The sequence below is a fragment of the Lepidochelys olivacea genome, assembly GCF_965140295.1.
Source record: "Lepidochelys olivacea isolate rLepOli2 genome assembly, chromosome: 12".
Taxonomy (NCBI): Eukaryota; Metazoa; Chordata; order Testudines; family Cheloniidae; genus Lepidochelys; species Lepidochelys olivacea.
The window spans coordinates 42,889,178-42,907,000 of NC_140422.1; the positions used below are offsets into that span (position 1 = coordinate 42,889,178).

At 46.0% G+C, this 17,823-nt stretch overlaps 1 protein-coding gene across 2 annotated transcripts in view; it reads left to right on the forward strand.

The window, feature by feature from the left end:
• The first annotated feature begins 6,491 nt into the window (after positions 1–6,491).
• AP1G1 (adaptor related protein complex 1 subunit gamma 1) overlaps positions 6,492–17,823 on the forward strand; it is a 98,469-nt gene continuing 87,137 nt past the window's right edge. The window contains exon 1 of one of the 2 annotated variants that reach the window (XM_084644524.1): positions 6,492–7,662. The gene's annotated coding sequence lies outside the window, so the exon portion shown is untranslated. The remainder of the gene's footprint in view (positions 7,663–17,823) is intronic. The other variant, XM_084644525.1, reaches the window with a different exon arrangement.

Consider the following 17,823-nt stretch of genomic DNA (forward strand, 5'->3'; position numbering starts at 1 on the left):
GACAGGTTTCAGAGTAACAGCCATGTTAGTCTGTATTCGCAAAAAGAAAAGGAGGACTTGTGGCACCTTAGAGACTAAACAATTTATTTGAGCATAAGCTGCTCAAAGCATAAGATGCATCCGATGAAGTGAGCTGTAGCTCATGAAAGCTTATGCTCAAATAAATTGGTTAGTCTCTAAGGTGCCACAAGTCCTCCTTTTCTTTTTTCTAAAGAATATAGAGAACCACTCACTGCAAATACATTCAGTTGATGCAGGGAGTTGAATTTCAGAGCAGACATCAGGAAAAACTGGGCAAGGTATGGCTGGTGTGTCTTGTGATGTGACACCTGGGAATGGGGTGTGTCTGCCTCAGCTGCTCAATTATTTCCTGGGTTGAGTCTCCATGCAGGAAGTCGCAGGCCCTCTCACTCTGTGCAATCCACATCCTCTTAGTTCCCTAGGGCTTCTCTATCCCTGCTCTCTGGAGCATTAGAATCACAGTAATCTGTTTTTCCCCCCCAAGTCCTAGGTCCTTATCTCAGCTCCTGCCTTTCTCTTAGTCTTTATTTCCCCACCTCCACTCTCACATGTGCTTCTTTCCCCCCCCCACCCCCACCCCCACCCCCACCCCACCATACACACCTCCGTTAGGCTGTTGCCAGTGTGTTGCTGCTAATAGCTTGGTTTGTTTTCAGACTTCCGTGATCTGTGTGGAGCGGATGACAGTTTCTGGGAAATGCAGAGAGAAAAACAATGTGTCTGGTTTGAAACAGAGGCCCTAGAAATGTCTAGGATCTGGTCTGGAGGCTTCCGTAGTATGCTGGGTGAAGGGGTGGTACCAAATTGGGCTCTGATGGTAGTGACATTGTGTTCAGGCTGCACTGGGATCATAGATATCGTAGGGCTAGAAGGGACCTCGAGAAGTCCTTTAGTATCCATTCCTCCCTGAGGCAGGACCAAGTAAACCTAGACCATCCCTTACAGGTGTTTGTCTAACCTCTTATTGAAAACCTCCAGTGATGGGGATTCCACAACCTCCCTTGGATGTCTGTTCCAGAGATAAACTATCTTTATGGTTAGAATATTTTTTTTTAATACCTAACCTAAATATTCCTCGCTGCAGATTAAATCCAATTATTTCTTGTCCTACCTTCAGTGAACATGGGGCACAATTGATCACTGTTCTCTTTAGAACAGCCCTTAACATATTGGAAGACTGTTTGTAGGTCCCTCCTCAGTCTTTCCCCTCCCCCCAAACTAAACATGCCCAGTTTATTTTAACCTTTCCATATAGGTGAGGTTTTCTAAACAGTTTGTCATTTCTGATGCTCTCCTCTGGACTCTCCAGTTTGTCCACATCTTTCCTAAAGTGTGGCACCCAGAACGGGACACGGTATTCCAGCTGAGGCCTCCACAGTGCCGCATAGAGTGGGACAGTTACCCCCTGTGTCATACTACAATGCTCCTATTCTACACCCCAGAATATTAGCCTTTTTCACAACTTCAACATATTTTTCACATATATTCAATATGTGATCCTCTGTAACCCACAGATCCTTTTCAGTAGTATTACCACCTACCCAGTTATTTTTGATTTTTCCTTCCTAAGTACTTGTCATTTATCTTTATTGAATTTTATCTTGTTGATTTCAGACCAGTTCTCCAATTTGTCACAGTCATTTTGAATACTAAGTCTGTTTTCCAAAGTGCTAGCAACCCCTTCCAGCTTGGCATCATCTGCCAACTTTGTAAGCATATTTTCCACTCCGTTACAGATTGATCCACCTGTGCATGTTAGTCATTAACACACTGAGATTTTCCAAGTCTTATCTGATATTAAATAAGAACAGCCGTACTGGGTCAGATCAATGGTCCATCTAGCCCAGTATCCTGTCTTCTGAGAGTGGCCAGTGCCAGGTGCTTCAGAGGGAATGAACAGAACAGGCAATCATCAAGTGATCCATCCCCTCCCAACTTCTGGCAAACAGAGACTAGGGACACTCAGAACATGGTGTTGCATCCCTCCCGATCCTGACTAATAGACATTAATGGACCTATCCTCCAGGAACTTATCTAGTTCTTTTTTTAACCCTGTTATAGTTTTGGCCTTCACAACACCCCCTGGCAAGGAGTCCCACAGGTTGACCGTGTGTTGTGTGAAGTAGTACTTCCTTTTGTTTGTTTTAAACCTGCTGCCTGTTAATTTCATTGAGTGACCCTAGTTCTTGTGTTATGTGAAGGAGTAAATAACATTTCCTTATTCACTTTCTCTGCACCAGTCAAGATTTTATAGACCTCTATTGTATCCTCCCCCATTAGTCATCTCTTTTTGAATGTGAAAAGTTCCAGTCTTTTTAATCTCTCCTCATACAGAAGTTCCATACCCCTAATCATTTTGGTTGCTCTTCTCTCTATCTTTTCCTATTCTAATATTTTTTTTTTTATATGGGGTGACCAGATCTGGATGCATTATTCAAGTGTGGGCATACCACGGATTTATATAGATGCATTGTGATATTTTATGTCTTATTATCTATCCCTTTCCTTATGGTTCCTATCATTCTGTTAGCTTTTCGATTGCCACTGCACATTGAGCAGATGTTTTCAGAGAAATATCCGTGACTCCAAGATCTCTTTCTTGAGGGGTAACAGCTAATTTAGACAGCATCATTTCGTATGTATAGTTTAAATTATGTTTTCCAATATGCATTACTTTGCATTTATGGAAGTAATGATATTCCATATTATGAAAACTGTGGCACGTATCTGCCTTAGAGAAAAACTCACTGAAAAGACCCCTGCAGCCAAATGGAACATGTGCATGTATAGTTCTGCTGGCCCAGCTGCCCAGTTTGGTACTGCTATGTGCATTCCTAAAGCATCCTCCATTGTAGTGGTAACTGGGTGCCCAGCAGGGGCATTGTGTCTGCTTTAAGCTGGCAGTTCTAACAATTACTCCTGTGCCACTGTGCACATGCAGAATTCATGTCCCCTGCAGATGTCTTTGCTTCCTCACAGAACCACTGGTCTATAGTATATAACCTGGTGTCAGGAGTAAATTCAGATCAGAAATGGAAAAAAGCAACACATGTAGCAGACAGATGGAACAGCAACAAAGGTTGTGGGATCTCATCAACATGCCACACTTCAGTGCCCCAGAGAACTTCAGCTTTGACAAACCTTCGCTATGGACAGACTGGAAACAATATTTTACAAGATTTGGAATTGCTATCAAGAAACTGGAGATATCAGAATTCAAAGTCATTCCATATGAAGTATAATTTTGATCATATCAGCTACTCACATCACCCATAAACAAATGGAGAAGGTGAGAGAGCTGTACAGACAGTCAAGAAAATCCTACAACATCCATTTCTTGCTCTTCTGAGTTACAGCACAGCAATAGCAGCTACTGGATATAGTCCAGCACAGCTCCTGATGGAGCTACTGTTCCAGCTTTGGAAAAGAACATATTTCCATATTTCCAGACGTGAAGGGAGTAGTCAAATCGGATAAAAAGGCTAAAAGAAATTATGAACACTTTTACAATAGATGTCATGCAGTGAACTCCCAGGTCTAGAACCTGGTGACCATGTTTACGTCTAATAGGATGGACAACTTTAGCTGCCATGAAGAAAAAGAATTCAGCACCAAGATCATATGTGATTGAGACTGACAATGGAGAGTTCAACAGAAACAGCTGACATCTACACTTTGTTCCTCAGAAAGAATAATTAGCATAGCAAACTACAGATGGCAGATGCAGAATAAGACTATGACGACTCAAGGATGCTAACCAACCACAGTCAGTTTACATCTAATGGACAGCCAGATGACCAAGTCGTTATGTATTCGAGTTGTGTAATTAGAAAACCAGTATGATTCAGAGACACTTAATAGACTGATTCATATTGAACTTCAAAGACAGTAATAATGTAAATATTGTAAATGGTAGAAACATAGAACTTAAAGAGAGAGATGTAATGGAATGCTAAACTGTGTTATTATTTTTAGCCTCTAGGTCGCACTGTGTGTAAAATACCTGATTTAAATAAACATTAGCCCAGGGCTGTCCTTACCCATACGCAAAGTACACAGCTGCGTAGGACAATAGGAAATTTGGTGCGTGCTGTGCCAGCCCCTGCTCCGCCCCAGCCTCACCCCCACTCCATCCCTTCTCCTGAGGACTGCAGCAGGGGTCAGGCCTACCCTGCACTCACTGGGCGGTGGTAAGTATAGTGACCCAGCCCCAGCCCAGTTTGTGCTGCTGGCTCCCAGCGAGTACTGGGGGGCAGTTCCCTCTGCCCCCAAATCTGGGAGCCAGGGGACCAGAGCGGAGCGGGCTGGGTCTGGGTCTCTCCACTTCCCGCCACCCCGTGAGTGCAGGGTCGGGCTTGCCCTGCACTCACCAGGCGACAGGAAGTGGAGTGACCTGGCCCCAACTCGCTCCTCCGGCTCGTGGCTCGTGCGGTGGGGCAGTTTCCCCCCTGCCCCCAAAGCCTGCTCCTGCCCCCCCACGGAGGCCTGGGGCCATCCTCCGCTTCCCCACCGGGGGGCTGCGTAGGGCACCAAAATGGCTAGCAACAGCCCTGCCTCAGCCATACTTGGCAGAGCATTAAAGAATTTTATGATTAGCACAGCTGGTGTATCTGGTGAACACTCTGTAGCTAGTCTATATCTGGCAGAAGCACATGACACCCTCTGTGCTGGGCAAGATAGTCCAGATTGTTGGTGGTGAATATTGATAACTGGATTGGGCCCACAGGAGCACTGGGCTTCGGCTCATCCACCTCAATCCATTACAAATCTCCACGACCAGCAGCGTTCTGTCATAGAATGCAGTTCCATTTAGATGTGTTCTGAAGACTTTAGAAATTCTTTGTCCTTTGGGGACAGCCTGAATGTTAGCTCCTTCAGTGATGACAAAGAGCTAATGGGAAAGCTACCAACATCTTCATCTCCATGTCCTTTGAGGGATCAGGCAGTTTTTAGGCAGCGTATATGGGACAGGAGAGAGAGAAGGGTAATTAATGGCTTCAAAGATAAAAAGGCTCAGACTACACACCTAGTAGCAATAAGGTCAACTCCAGAAGTGCTTGGTTCTAGGACTTTAGTTCTGAGGAAGCTCTTTGAGACAGAGACTGTCATTCATTAAATATTTGTACAGTGCCTAACACAACAGGGCCCAACCTGTTATCATCAAGCACCTGTTGTGGTTCCCCATGGAGTCTGAATGCAATTGGAGCTATGTGATTCAGCTGAGGGCTAGAAGCTGTGCTGCACTAGAGTAGCTTTCTGGTGCCCAGACCTTCTCTGTGCTCTCTTTAGAATAATTTGGATCATTGTTAAAGGATATAGAAGTTGAGTTAGGTATTTCCTGCCATGTAGGAGGAAGGGAATATGAAGAGTTTTGTAGGGCCACCATTTCCTCACAGTGTAGGGAAGCTATGCTACTGCCCCCACCCTCAGTTCCCTCCTGGTTCTCCTACTAACTTACCACAGGTCAAGTATTTCAAACAAGATTTCCCTTCCAGGCTCTAATGTATTGGCTTTTTATAGTTTCCAGTGGCCCTCCAGTTCCAAAACTTCCTTCTCAGCTAAGGGATTACACGGCCTTACTTCCAGGGTTTAGTGCTATACTTATCCCTCATCTCTTTAAATTAGCTTCCCAAAGGTTCCACTGAAGCTAGCAAAAATCTTCAAGAAACAGAACTCAAAGCAGAATGCTTATAACAATGCTTTTTCCTGCAAGGCATACCTGCTAGGGTGCAGCCCCCCTCCATAGCTTGGAGCCAGATCACCACATCTTAGTCCTAGCTCTACTGAACTATCTTTCCTAGTGCCTTAAGGACTCCTACAAGTGAGGCCTCTACTTCACTTGAAGTCTCTCCATTGGCCTCTCCCTTATTTACCTCAGAAGTGTGATTGTGTCATATGACTCACTGGTCACTTGACCATCTTCAAAAAAAGAAAAGGAGTCCTTGTGGCACCTTAGAGACTAACCAATTTATTTGAGCATGAGCTTTCATGAGCTACAGCTCACTTCATCGGATGCATATCGTGGAAACTGCAGAAGACATTATATACACACTAAAAAGAAAAGGAGTCCTTGTGGCACCTTAGAGACTAACCAATTTATTTGAGCATGAGCTTTCATGAGCTACAGCTCACTTCATCGGATGCATCTGTAGCTCACGAAAGCTCATGCTCAAATAAATTGGTTAGTCTCTAAGGTGCCACAAGGACTCCTTTTCTTTTTGCGAATACAGACTAACACGGCTGTTACTCTGAAACTTGACCATCTTCATTTTCCCCTCCTGGGGAGGAGATATGGCTGTATCAGAGCTGGGGCTGAGACCAATCCTCTCTTAAAGGGCCAGCCACGTTCTCAAAAAGAGCAGCACCAGAGTCTCACAACAAACTGGTGTAGTGAGGAAGCAGGGCTCTAGGTCCAGAAAAGAAGATTGGGAGCAAGAGTCAGGGACAAATAATATTTATACTTTTATTGTTCTCACCTCTGCTTTGGCTCTTATTCTCCTCTTTGCCTCCCTCCCGCTCACCTCTTTCTTGCCCTCCTCCATCTACTGCTCCTATCAGTTCTATGTTCTCCATCTCTCCCATGATGCCTACAAACCCCAGAAGACTACTAACGGGAAGGCAGGTGACAAGCTATGCCTCTGCTTTTCTTGCTCTTTCTTTCCCTATATCTAGCCCCAATGAAAAAGAGAAAGGAACACCACCAAAAAAACATGTCAAGTACACAAAACTAACCAAGATGATCCAATTTTTCCCCATAGTCATTTGCTTGTATGTTGTATCTACACCTCGTACCTTTCACATGTGTAATTACATTGTAAGCTCTACAATATGTGAACACGGAGGCCCAGAATTTTGCCACACCATTCCTGTTAGTGAAGGAGAGAAAGGTTTGAATGCAGGAATTTCTTCTTCTGAAAACACATAAATAGTTAAAAGAACAGAAAACATACGTTCAAATGATAGTTTTGCCAATATTGTTTGTGAATTCAATGCACTAAAATATGCAGCCATGGGCATCCTGAACCCCAGGTATCCTGGGAGGTGTGCTTATCTGCAAATTCCCTAGCTGCTCGGAGCACTGGTGTGTAAGCCAGGCCATACTGAGTTTATTCCACTTGTAGAAAGGGGACAGAAAGTGTCTCTGACAAAGGACACAGCACAGCTTCCTACAGGGCTCCTGAAGCGGATTAGATAAGGAGCCGTCATTCTATCGCCAGATTTGAACCTGCGGGGAGGGGGCGGAACCCTCTTTCGCAGTGTCGGGGCCAGCCGGCCGCATCTCGCGGCAACACTCGGAGCGGTGACTAGCCACGCGTCTGACGTCATCACTGCCTGCCACGGCGCTAACGTATCGCTCCTCGAATATGGGATTTCAAGGCTGCTTCCGCCTAGGAAAGTAGTTCTCAACTTCCTCTGCCGCCGGCACCAGCGAACGGCCTGCTGTACGGGAGGCTGATCAGCTGGGACTGCAGTGTCGGCGGAGCGCCGCCCCTCACGAGGTGGGTCCGGGAAACGGAGAGGAGAGAGTTCCCGTCCTGCGAATCCTTCCGCCTGCGGTATCGGTGCTGAGGCCGCGAAGCCGCCATTTTGGATGCCTGGCTCCTGCCTCCGCCGCTTCCTCCGCTGCAGGGACCCGGCCCGGTGAGTGGGGGCGGGGACCCCGGGGTCATTACCCCCCCCCCCGCCAGGCCTCTCGCCCCCGGCGCCGTGTGACCCGGCCCTCTCCCGTCGGCCGCGCCTGGCGGCCCCGGACTCCGCCCGCAGGGCCGGCGCAGCCCCCTCCCCTCCAGCCTGGTCCTCTGGACCCCCGCCCCCTCGCAGGGCCGGCGCAGCCCCCTCCCCTCCAGCCTGGTCCTCTGGACCCCCGCCCCCCTCGCAGGGCCGGCGCAGCCCCCTCCCCTCCAGCCTGGTCCTCTGGACCCCCGCCCCCCTCGCAGGGCCGGCGCAGCCCCCTCCCCTCCAGCCTGGTCCTCTGGACCCCCGCCCCCCTCGCAGGGCCGGCGCAGCCCCCTCCCCTCCAGCCTGGTCCTCTGGACCCCCGCCCCCCTCGCAGGGCCGGCGCAGCCCCCACCCGTGTCCTCTCCCATCGTCGGCCCAGCCCGACTGGCCCAGCCCCCACCTGTCCGTGGGGCCCTCGTAACCAACCCTCCCTCCCTCCTAGCCCTGGGGCCTCTCCCCCGGCCAGCCCACTGCCCCGCGTCCCCCGCCGGCCTAACGCTCCCCGTGTCCCCCCCGCCGGCCGGCGTAACGCCCCCAGTCCACCGTGTCTGCTCCGCCTGCCGGCGTAACGCCCCCGTCCCGTCCCGTCCCCCCTCCGGCCATTGTAACCGCCTCGGTCCTGTATCCGCACCCCCCTTCCCGTTTCCCTTCCCCCACCAGGCCAGCCTAATCCCCCCAAACCCACTGGCCCAGTGTAACTCCCCCATGTCCCCTCCCCTGCTTCCCCAGCCCCTCTATCCTGTATCTCCTACTCTGTTGGGCTAGCATAATCTTCTCCCCCACCCCAATCCCGTATGCTCTCTTCCACCGTGCCAGCATAACTCCCCGATCCAACACCCAATCCCCGAACACCCTTGTCCCATATCCCCTCTTGCATTGGGCCAGCATAAATCACCCCCAACCCTCTTGTGTCCCCCCTCCCCGCCAACTTAATCTCCACTCCTGCATGTGTCCCATGTTCCCTTCTCCATCTGGCTAGCGTAACTACCCCCCTATCTTTGTCCCACCCACAACCTTGTACCTCTCTTCTGTGCTTTACTGGGCTAGCATAACCCCTTCCTGTCCCATAGAAGCTTCCATGCATCCTTCATGCCCTTGCCCCATATGTCCTGTGAGCCCCCTGCCCATATTCATGTCCTCCACTCCTCACTTCAACTCGGCTGCCTCGTGTGACCCCCTTTCCCTACCAGCCTAGTGGAAGAGCTTTCTGCAGAGACTCTCCCCAGCTCCAGCATAACCCACCTACCCGCAATTTTGCTGCCCTTCTGGTCCCACTCTGAATGTCCCCCTCTGCTTCCCTACTGGCCCATCATGAGCCCCTCCATCAACCCCATCTCTGTCCCCTCAGCGCTGGCTCTCCCTCCAAGTTCCACACAGCCTCCCATAAACCATCCAACCTGGCTGCCCTCTTTCCCTTGATTCCCCTACAGCTGGGGTGAGGACAGTGGGTTCTGTTGCTCTGGTCCTGCCCTTTCTTTGCTGAAAAGACAGCTCCCACCCCTGCTGCTTCAGTGAGGAGTAGAAAAGCTCTCATACAACTTTTAAACAGGAAATTTTAAGGCTATTTACTAGAGGTTGTGCCAGAACTTGAGGAAAAACTCATGAAATGTCATTTCCTTTGAAGACTATTGGGGTGATGTCTGTGTACCAGGGGTACCACTGAGTTTGTCCATACTCTTTACTCTGGTATTTCCTAAGCTGTAATGCACTGAGGTGTCCTGTTCATGGGTTTTTATTTAGTGTTTGTGGATAGCCCCATAGTTATGTCTGTCTAGCTCTTTGCAGAGAGAAAAGCCACAGTCCCTACCTAAAGCCATTTCCAGCAAGCAGAGTTTTGCTGGCAGTGGAGTGATTTCCAGTGATGGATCCTGGGACTGTTTCAGAGTCCCTTCTTCTACGGTTTGTTGAACTTTTTCTCAAACCATATGGTGTGGTGTTACTCAGGTGCTGATTTTTGGGTGCGGATTAATTGTTGAAAGTCTCAAAATCAGACTTTGTCACCTTGTACATACTGACTTGTACATACTGACTTTAAATGCTCTGTTGTGATTTATTGTAGCACTTGGCGTGTGACATGCTTGATGAAGAGCTGTGGAAACATTAGTAGTGTCCTTAGGAGAGGTGGCGTGTTGAGAGTAGAGCTTGAAAAATGGGTTTGACATCTGTTTGCCTACTACTCAGAGTGAAAAGTACCCCTGCCACCTCGGTTCCCCCAAGCCCAAGCAATTCTGTACTGCATTTTCACTGTAGTGAATTTTAACTGTCAGTCTTCAATTTAGCATACTTTTAAATAACTTGCTATCTTTCTTGTATTTGTGTTTTAACTTCTTGCCTTTTCTGGCTTCACTCCATTTTTTCCCTTCTTTTCATTACTATGTTAGTGTATATTTTCTGGTTTTCAGTGTCTGTTTCCTCTTTTCTTTCTCCATCCCTTTCTCTCTCTTCAGTTACACTGTGTGCACTACTCTTTCCACTTTAGTTTGCCTGTCCCACTCAGCTGCCAGATTTTCTCTCCTTTCCCTCACCCACACTCTCTACTGATCCACTCCTTCATCCATGAAAACTTTATCAGACACCGAGGAGCTTGGTTAGAGAAGAGAGCTCAAATTAGATTAGAGACTCTGCTCTTGTATGTTGCCCCACAACACAAATCCTCCTTGATCTCTCCTATATGCTGGGAAAGGAGAGAATATTTAAATTACTACAAGGATGTGATTCCCACTAGTAGGCTTATGATAAATTTGAAACTTCACCCTAGGATAATAGAAGGGAGAATGAGCATTTTCTTTCTCACATTCCTCTGCTCCCAACACAGTGTCTCCTGTCAGCTCTAAGGATAGGGTCTCTGCTAATCTACCCCTTTCCTAGCTGCCTCCACGTTTTTGTTGTCTTCGTCTCCAATGAATAAGTCATAACTTTCCCTTGCTGTTGCTCTTAGATTTGCCAAGCAGCAGAGAATCATGACATGATTCTTGTCAGCTTCATTGTTGCTCACAGGGTTCTGAATAGCAACAGTGGAAAATTGATGAGACTGGTCATTTGTCACGTGACAGCTAGGCAAAGCTATGAGCAACAACAGAGGGATTGGAGTTGTCTGTCTGCAGACTTAGAAACAAGTACTTTATTGGTTTACATTTTGTTTAGATTTGGAAAGTTATCTTTGAAACCATGAGTGCTAGAAACTTTTAAAAATTAATTAATGTTTTAAATTTTGTGAAAGTTGGTGGCAGGATTCCTCATCCAGGAAAATTTACCACTCGCTCTACTGGATTTTTCAGCCCTTATTGTGTTGGGAGAATTGCATAGTTCTCTATTGCTTTAGAAATTGGCCTTTGGTTTATAGTTGTCCCTATAATAATGCAAATCTTTCTGGTGAAGGAGATTAAAATTAACCAATGTTGAATGGCTTGTTCTTGATCATATTCTGATGCTTTCTGGGACATGTGGGTCTTCAGTGCATATGTTTACTCAGATGGCAAGCACTATATTATTGGATTAGCATTAGCAGGTCTGGTAAGTAAATATCTCAGGCCAAAGTATCAAATCTAGCCCAGGTTACTAATGTCCAAAAGGCATTGCCCTCTGATAAAGACCACATGGTGACCTCTATGAAATGATTGGGATGTCCCAGTCCAGTTGCTGATTGGCCACTGTTCATGTTACAAATGAGACTCACTGACAGTGGCTAAGGATTGAATGGACTGCCGAAGCTGAATGATGATGGTGCTTCACAGCCTATGGCTGAAATTACCTGATGTGGAAAAAATGTACATTAATGCTGCCTGAGATGTGACTACTCTGTAGAGTGAGGAGCCTCCAGGCTTTCAGTCTGGCACTTTCCCCTGGTGTTAACTCTTTAAAGAAAGACAGTTCTTCTCTGTCATGCTGTAGTACTACATAAAGGATTCTGGGGTCTGTTTTGAAATTAAAAGGGTTGGTCTGCATATAGCTGAGCAGGAAACAGGCCACTCCACCGTCTTATAAATTAACTGGTTGGGAGGTCAGAAGTAGATGAAAACAGTAGAGGTGGCATGGTCTGTGGCGACTAGAGCATGCCAGTAGGAGCCAGGATTTTTGGAGTTCTAATGCTGTCTTTTCCCCTGATTTGTTGTGTAGCCTTGGACAAATTGCTTCCCCTCTCTGTTTTTCCATTTCTCAACTTGTAAAATGTGGATAATATTTAGCTACTTGCCTTGTGGGGTGTTGTGAGGGTTAAGGACTATGTGTAATGGCAAAGTGTTACTATTATGGAAGGAAGACATGAGGAGGGTGACTCAGAGTATGTCTACACTACAGTTAAAAACCTATGCTTGGCATGTGCCAGCTGACTAGGGCTCCTGGGGTGGTTTAATTGCAGTGTAGACTTCCAGGATTGAGCAGCGGGAATTCTGAGATCCTCCCACCCTGCTGCAGGGTCCTAGAGCCCAGGCTTCAGCCTGAGCCCTGAAGTCTACACTGCAATGAAACAACCCTGCAAGCCCAAGTCAACTGGCATGGGCGAGCTGCAGGTGTCTAATTGCAGTGTAGACATACCCTCAAAGTACAAATACATCCTGCTCATCTTTGGAAATCCAAGTGAGAATTACAGTTTAATTTGATTGACATACAGTTGTGCATGAATGGGAACCATATCAAACTTCCCCACCCACTGCCTCTAATCTGATATCTTCCTGGGGCTGGCATATGGTAGGGTTCAGCTGATGGCAACAAGCAGAAATGAGAGGTAGGGCTGCATTCAGTTTAGCTAAAACTTAAGATTTATGCAAGTTAGAAATCACAGAGAAGTGGGGTCTCTTTTTTCACCCCCTACTTCTAGACAATGGGATTTTTCCCTGCAGAAGATGTCTGTGTTTTGTTCAATTTACTTGTAAATATTACTGGGGATGAGACTTCCACTTCCTTTCTTAGATTATTAAAGATCTTGCTTACAGAAATGTTTCCTGATATTTAACCATCTTCTTGTCCCATGTTACTCCCATGTGTGCAATCCAAAGTAGCATTGTCCCTTTTTGTTGCCATATCACATTTTAAACTCAGTTTTCTTTCCTTCCACTCTGGTCTCTTGGCACTGCTACTTTCCAAATTTCACCCTTCCATTAAATAATATTTAAGATATTCCCAAGAGAGATTAGCTGCTGGCTTTTCAGGCTGAATTCAATTTTTTATTTCCTGATCATTTTTCTTCTGGAAGACTTTTCATATTGCTTTTTCTTCTGTGATGCTAGCAACATTTCTCAGTTTAGTACCTTCTGTTAATCATAACATGCTGTTTACCTCTTTTCTGTATAAACGTTGAAAAAAACTGGACTAAATACAGATCCCTGCTGTATTCTGTTAGATCTCTTCTATAACTTGATATGTTCATGTTGACAATCTACATTTACTGTCCTTGAGCCACTTTTCAAGCCACGTGGAAGTACACCTGTCCAAGACAGTTGGAATTCAGTAGTATTTAGTCAGATACTAAATTATTTCCCCTTATTGTAGTCTAGATATGTCTGCTCCATTCTTTGTACCCATCAAGGGCTTGATCCTATACCATTGAGGTATGGCACAGTTATGCCATTGACTTCAATGAGAACTAGATCAGCCTCTGATTTTGTGTGTGTCAAAACAAAAAAACTGGTTGGCTTGAGTGGTGCCGTTTGTTCTAGGTAATCACGGTGGGCCATTCAAATAATTGATTTTCAAAAGAAAAATCATTCATTTAAATCCGGGTGACGTAATTTATTTGAAAATATGTGCTACTGGAATCTTAGATTATAAATTTGAATTAAACTATAAACACTTTTTAAAAATGCCACTGCTGGTAGGGTGCCTTATTTGAATTTTAGAAAATGATCTGCAAAAACCAAAATATTGAAAATGAAGGCCCAGTCCTGCAAACACTTAAACAGGTACATAATTAAACTCTCACAAATAATCCCATTGACTTCAATGTGACTGACTACTCATGTGCTGTGAAGTGAAAGGTTGTTTAGACTTTCAATACATCAACATTAAGGGCTAAAATTGTATTTTTATTAAAAACAATTTCTTATTGGCAAACCAACACAGGCTGGAGGGGTTAAGAACTGCAGTGACCACAGTCAGCCCTGCCTGCTACACCTGTAGTGCCTGTCAGGCCTGTAAGATCACCTGCTCTCACCTGGGGAGTGAAGCCTTGCTGAGCCAGCAACTGAGACTTGGTCTACACCAGAGGTTCTCAACCTTTTTCTTTTTGAGCCCCTCCCAACATGCTAGTAAAACCTCCGTAGCCCACAACTGGTTTTCTGTATATCCAGTAGATAAAAAGCCAGGGCTGGCATTGGGATAGCAAGCAGGGCAATTGCCTGTGGCCCCATGCCACAGAAGGCTACACAAAGCTAAGTTGCTTTGGCTTAAGCTCCGCACGGCTTGGGGTTTCTGCCCTGAGTCCCAGTGAATCTAACGTCCGCCCTGCACTCTTCCTGGAAACCTGCTGGGGGGCCACGGACCCCTGGTTGAGAAACGTTGGTCTATACTTTATGTTGGTATAACTGTCGCTCCCAGATGTGGAAAATCCACACCACAAGCGATGACTTACCTATGCTGATGGGAGAAGCTCTCCCATCTGCATAGGTAGCATCTTCACTAAGCGCTAGGGGTGCTGTAAGAGTAGACAAGCCCTGAGTAGGACTATGATGAATCAGAGCCTCCCTGGAGGGAAGGCATGCCTGACACCAGATTGCCTGGGTTTATCAGGGACCTGTCGGTGATTAAGACAGGCTGCAGGAAGAGGTGCCCCATCTGAGGGGAAGAGTGGGGTCTGAGCTGAGCCCAAAGGGTGGGTGGATGAATAACTTAACAGGGGCTGAGAGCTGACTCGCTTTGTTTTTGGCCTGTGGTTTTGGACCTGCTACCCTGGAAAGTGAAGTCTGAACCTGGCCAGTGGGCTGAGCCATAAGTAGGGCCCTACCAAATTAATGGCCGTGAAAATGCATCATGGACCGTGAAATCTGGTCTTTTGTGTGCTTTTACTCTCTATTATACAGATTTCACAGGGGAGACCAGTGTTTCTCAAACAGGGGATCCTGACTCAAAAGGGAGTTGCAGAGGGGTTGGAAGGTTATTTTAGGGGGGTTACTACCCTTACTTCTGTGCTGCCTTCAGAACTGGGCGGCCAGAGAGCAGTGGCTGTTGGCCAGGTGCCCAGCTCTGAAGACAGCGCCCTGCCAGCAGCAGCGCAGAAGTAAGAGTGGCAATACCATACTTCTGCCCTGCTGCCTTCAGAGCTGGGTGGCTGGAGAGTGGTGGCTGCTGACTGAGGGCCCAGCTCTGCAGGCAGCAGCGCAGAAGTAAGGGTGGCAATACTATATCATGCCATCCTTATTTCTGTGCTGCTGATGGCGACGGTTCTGCCTTCACAGCTGAGCTTCTGGCCAGCAGCTGCCACTCTCCAGCTGCCCGGGTCTGAAGGTAGCGCCACTGCCAGCAGCAGCGCAGAAGTAAGGGTAGCAGTACCAGAACCCCCCTCCCCCCGATAACCTTGTGAAACACCCCCCCCCCCAAACTCCTTTGTGGGTCAGGATCCCTACAATTACAACACTGTGAAATCTCAGATTTAAATAGCTGAAATCATGAAATTTACAATTTAAAAAATCCAATGACTGACATTGACCAAAATGGACCATGAATTTGGTAGGGCCCTAGCCATAAGCTGCCAGAGCAGGCTGGATAGCATGTTGGGAAAGCTGAGGCAGAGTGGCTGCAGCAATGTGCCACACACAGTCTCTGTCACTTCAAGTGAGAATTGCTTCAGGTAACAGTGAAAGGTTGTTTAGACTTTCAATACATCAACAAAGTTATTGTGAACTTTTATCTACACACAGACTTTCAAAAATAGGAGCCTAAACGCATATTTAGGAGCTGAAGTGATTTTTTTCAAAATGATTTAGGAACATAAGTCCTATTGGTTTCCGGCTGAAACCTGTAATGGAAGAATATACCTTTATTGAAGCAATTAAGCATTCTTGATTTGTGGAAGTTGACTATATTGGAAGGTAGTATTGGTTGCAAATATAGTTGGCTATTTGGTTATCAAAACTATGTTTGAGTTTTTGTTGGTCTCATAAGAAGGTTAATGAGGTCCTGAACTTTGAAACTGATGAGATCACATGGACAAGGGATTGAGATCCTGAGATGTAAGTGGGGTTGGGAAGTATTTTTGTTCCTCTAGATGGCACCAGGAAAGAGTAGGACAATGGATATGATAACAGAGTAGTCCCTACAGGTCTTAATATCTAACCATCAGGACTGCTCTTGAAGGAAAGAAATTTGGGGTATGGGTGTATAATACAGGTGATCACTAATATGTACTGAAACCGAGTTAAGTTAATAAGAGAGAATTATAATCCCAAAAGATGAAATTGGGTTAAACAGAGCAGTCACAGAACATTTAGAAATGGGACTAATTATTTTGAAATAAATATAATTAAGACTATTGTAAAATAATTTTTTAAAGACGTTTGTGAAAAATATTAAAAAAACAGTTATGGGCAAAGGCTGCAAGCTAATCAAAGGGCAAACAGCCATGAGCAGAAAAGTACTGAGGGCTTGTCTGTATTGGGAAAATGCTTTGTATAACCAAGAAGACTTAGTCCAGAATGTGTCAAGAATGGTCACATTAAAATGGTGTTAGCTGGTTGTGGTTAACCCTAAGATCCCTGCTAGTCTTAACCACGGCCAGCTAATGTGTTTTTAAATGCGATTGTCCTCCACCCTAAGAGCTAAGTCAAGCTTACAAGGGTTATTTCACATGTTTTCTAATATGATGCATTTTCCCAGTGACTGTAGACATACATTTAATTAGTCTTTCTGTCTTGGAGTAAGTGATCAGACAGTGGCCAGACAATTTTTTAGAGAACAATCACTCCCCACCCTGATCATTTTGCTCCTGGGAACAGAGGTTGTCTCATCCTTGTGCCTCCTGTGTTGCTACTGTGTTTGTATGTGGTGGGCCTGGTATCCCATCACAAGCCACTTGAAAGCATGAGAGTGACATGATCAGGTTGGGCAAGGAAGATCTTAATGGCTACCTAAGTTTCTTTGTGATCCAGGAGGGTGCTAGGTATGCCAGAGAAGTGCATAAACTGGAAATAGTGAAACTTTACTCCTCTTTATCTGACCGAAGCATAATGGCAGGGCAGGGGAAGGCTTGGGTATATTTCTTCCAAGAAGGAGCATCAAAAGAACAGTCAGTTCAGTTTTACCTTCTCTGGATACTTTTCCTGTTCGCCTTAGTGTTTAATTGTACCCATAAACAAATTAATCTGCAGAAATATACCTAGTTGAGTAAATGAAGTCCTATGTAGATGACAGGTAAATGACTTGCAAGGTATTATTTGCCACTTGAAATTGGTGGGTCTGCTGCTCTCTAGGAATACCCCTTTTAAAAAACTCCGTTCTGCCTTTTCTTTGTCTTTACAGGTGCTCTCAAAATGCACATTCTTAGTCTGCAGATGCACTGCTTCATATGGTGAGCTAGTTAGTCTCATAAACTAAGCATAGTCAGTCCTTGGCTGGAAGCCATCCAAGGAAACTTGGGGTACATCTACACAGCAAAAAAACCCCTCATGGCAACGTGTTTCACAGCCCGGGTCAGCTGAATTGGGCGTGCTGCGATGATAAATACAGCTGTGTAGGCATTTGGTCTAGCCTGGGCTCTGAGACCCTCCCCTTCTCTGGGTTTTGAAGCCCGGGCTCCAGCCTGAGCCTGTACATCTACACTGCTATTTTTAACCCCATAGCGTGAGCTCTGCGAGTCTGAGTCTTGCTGCTGAGGGTCTTTTTTTGCAGCATGGACGTACCTATAGGGTTCTACTGAAAATGGTGTTGGTAATTCATTGTCAGCCTTTTCTCTGTCAGTACTGAGCTAGTGCTCCAGTATGGGAACTCTCTGGGGTTGGAGTACCAGTCTTTTAGATGAGATGTAAAATTGAGATTCTGAACGCCCTGATTGTTAAAGATTGTGGCATTTTTTCCAAGTGTCATGGTTTTGATGCAGTTGATCTAGGCAAATTCCAGATTGCATCAATTCATTTTGTGTCTGTTTTCTTTGTGGTT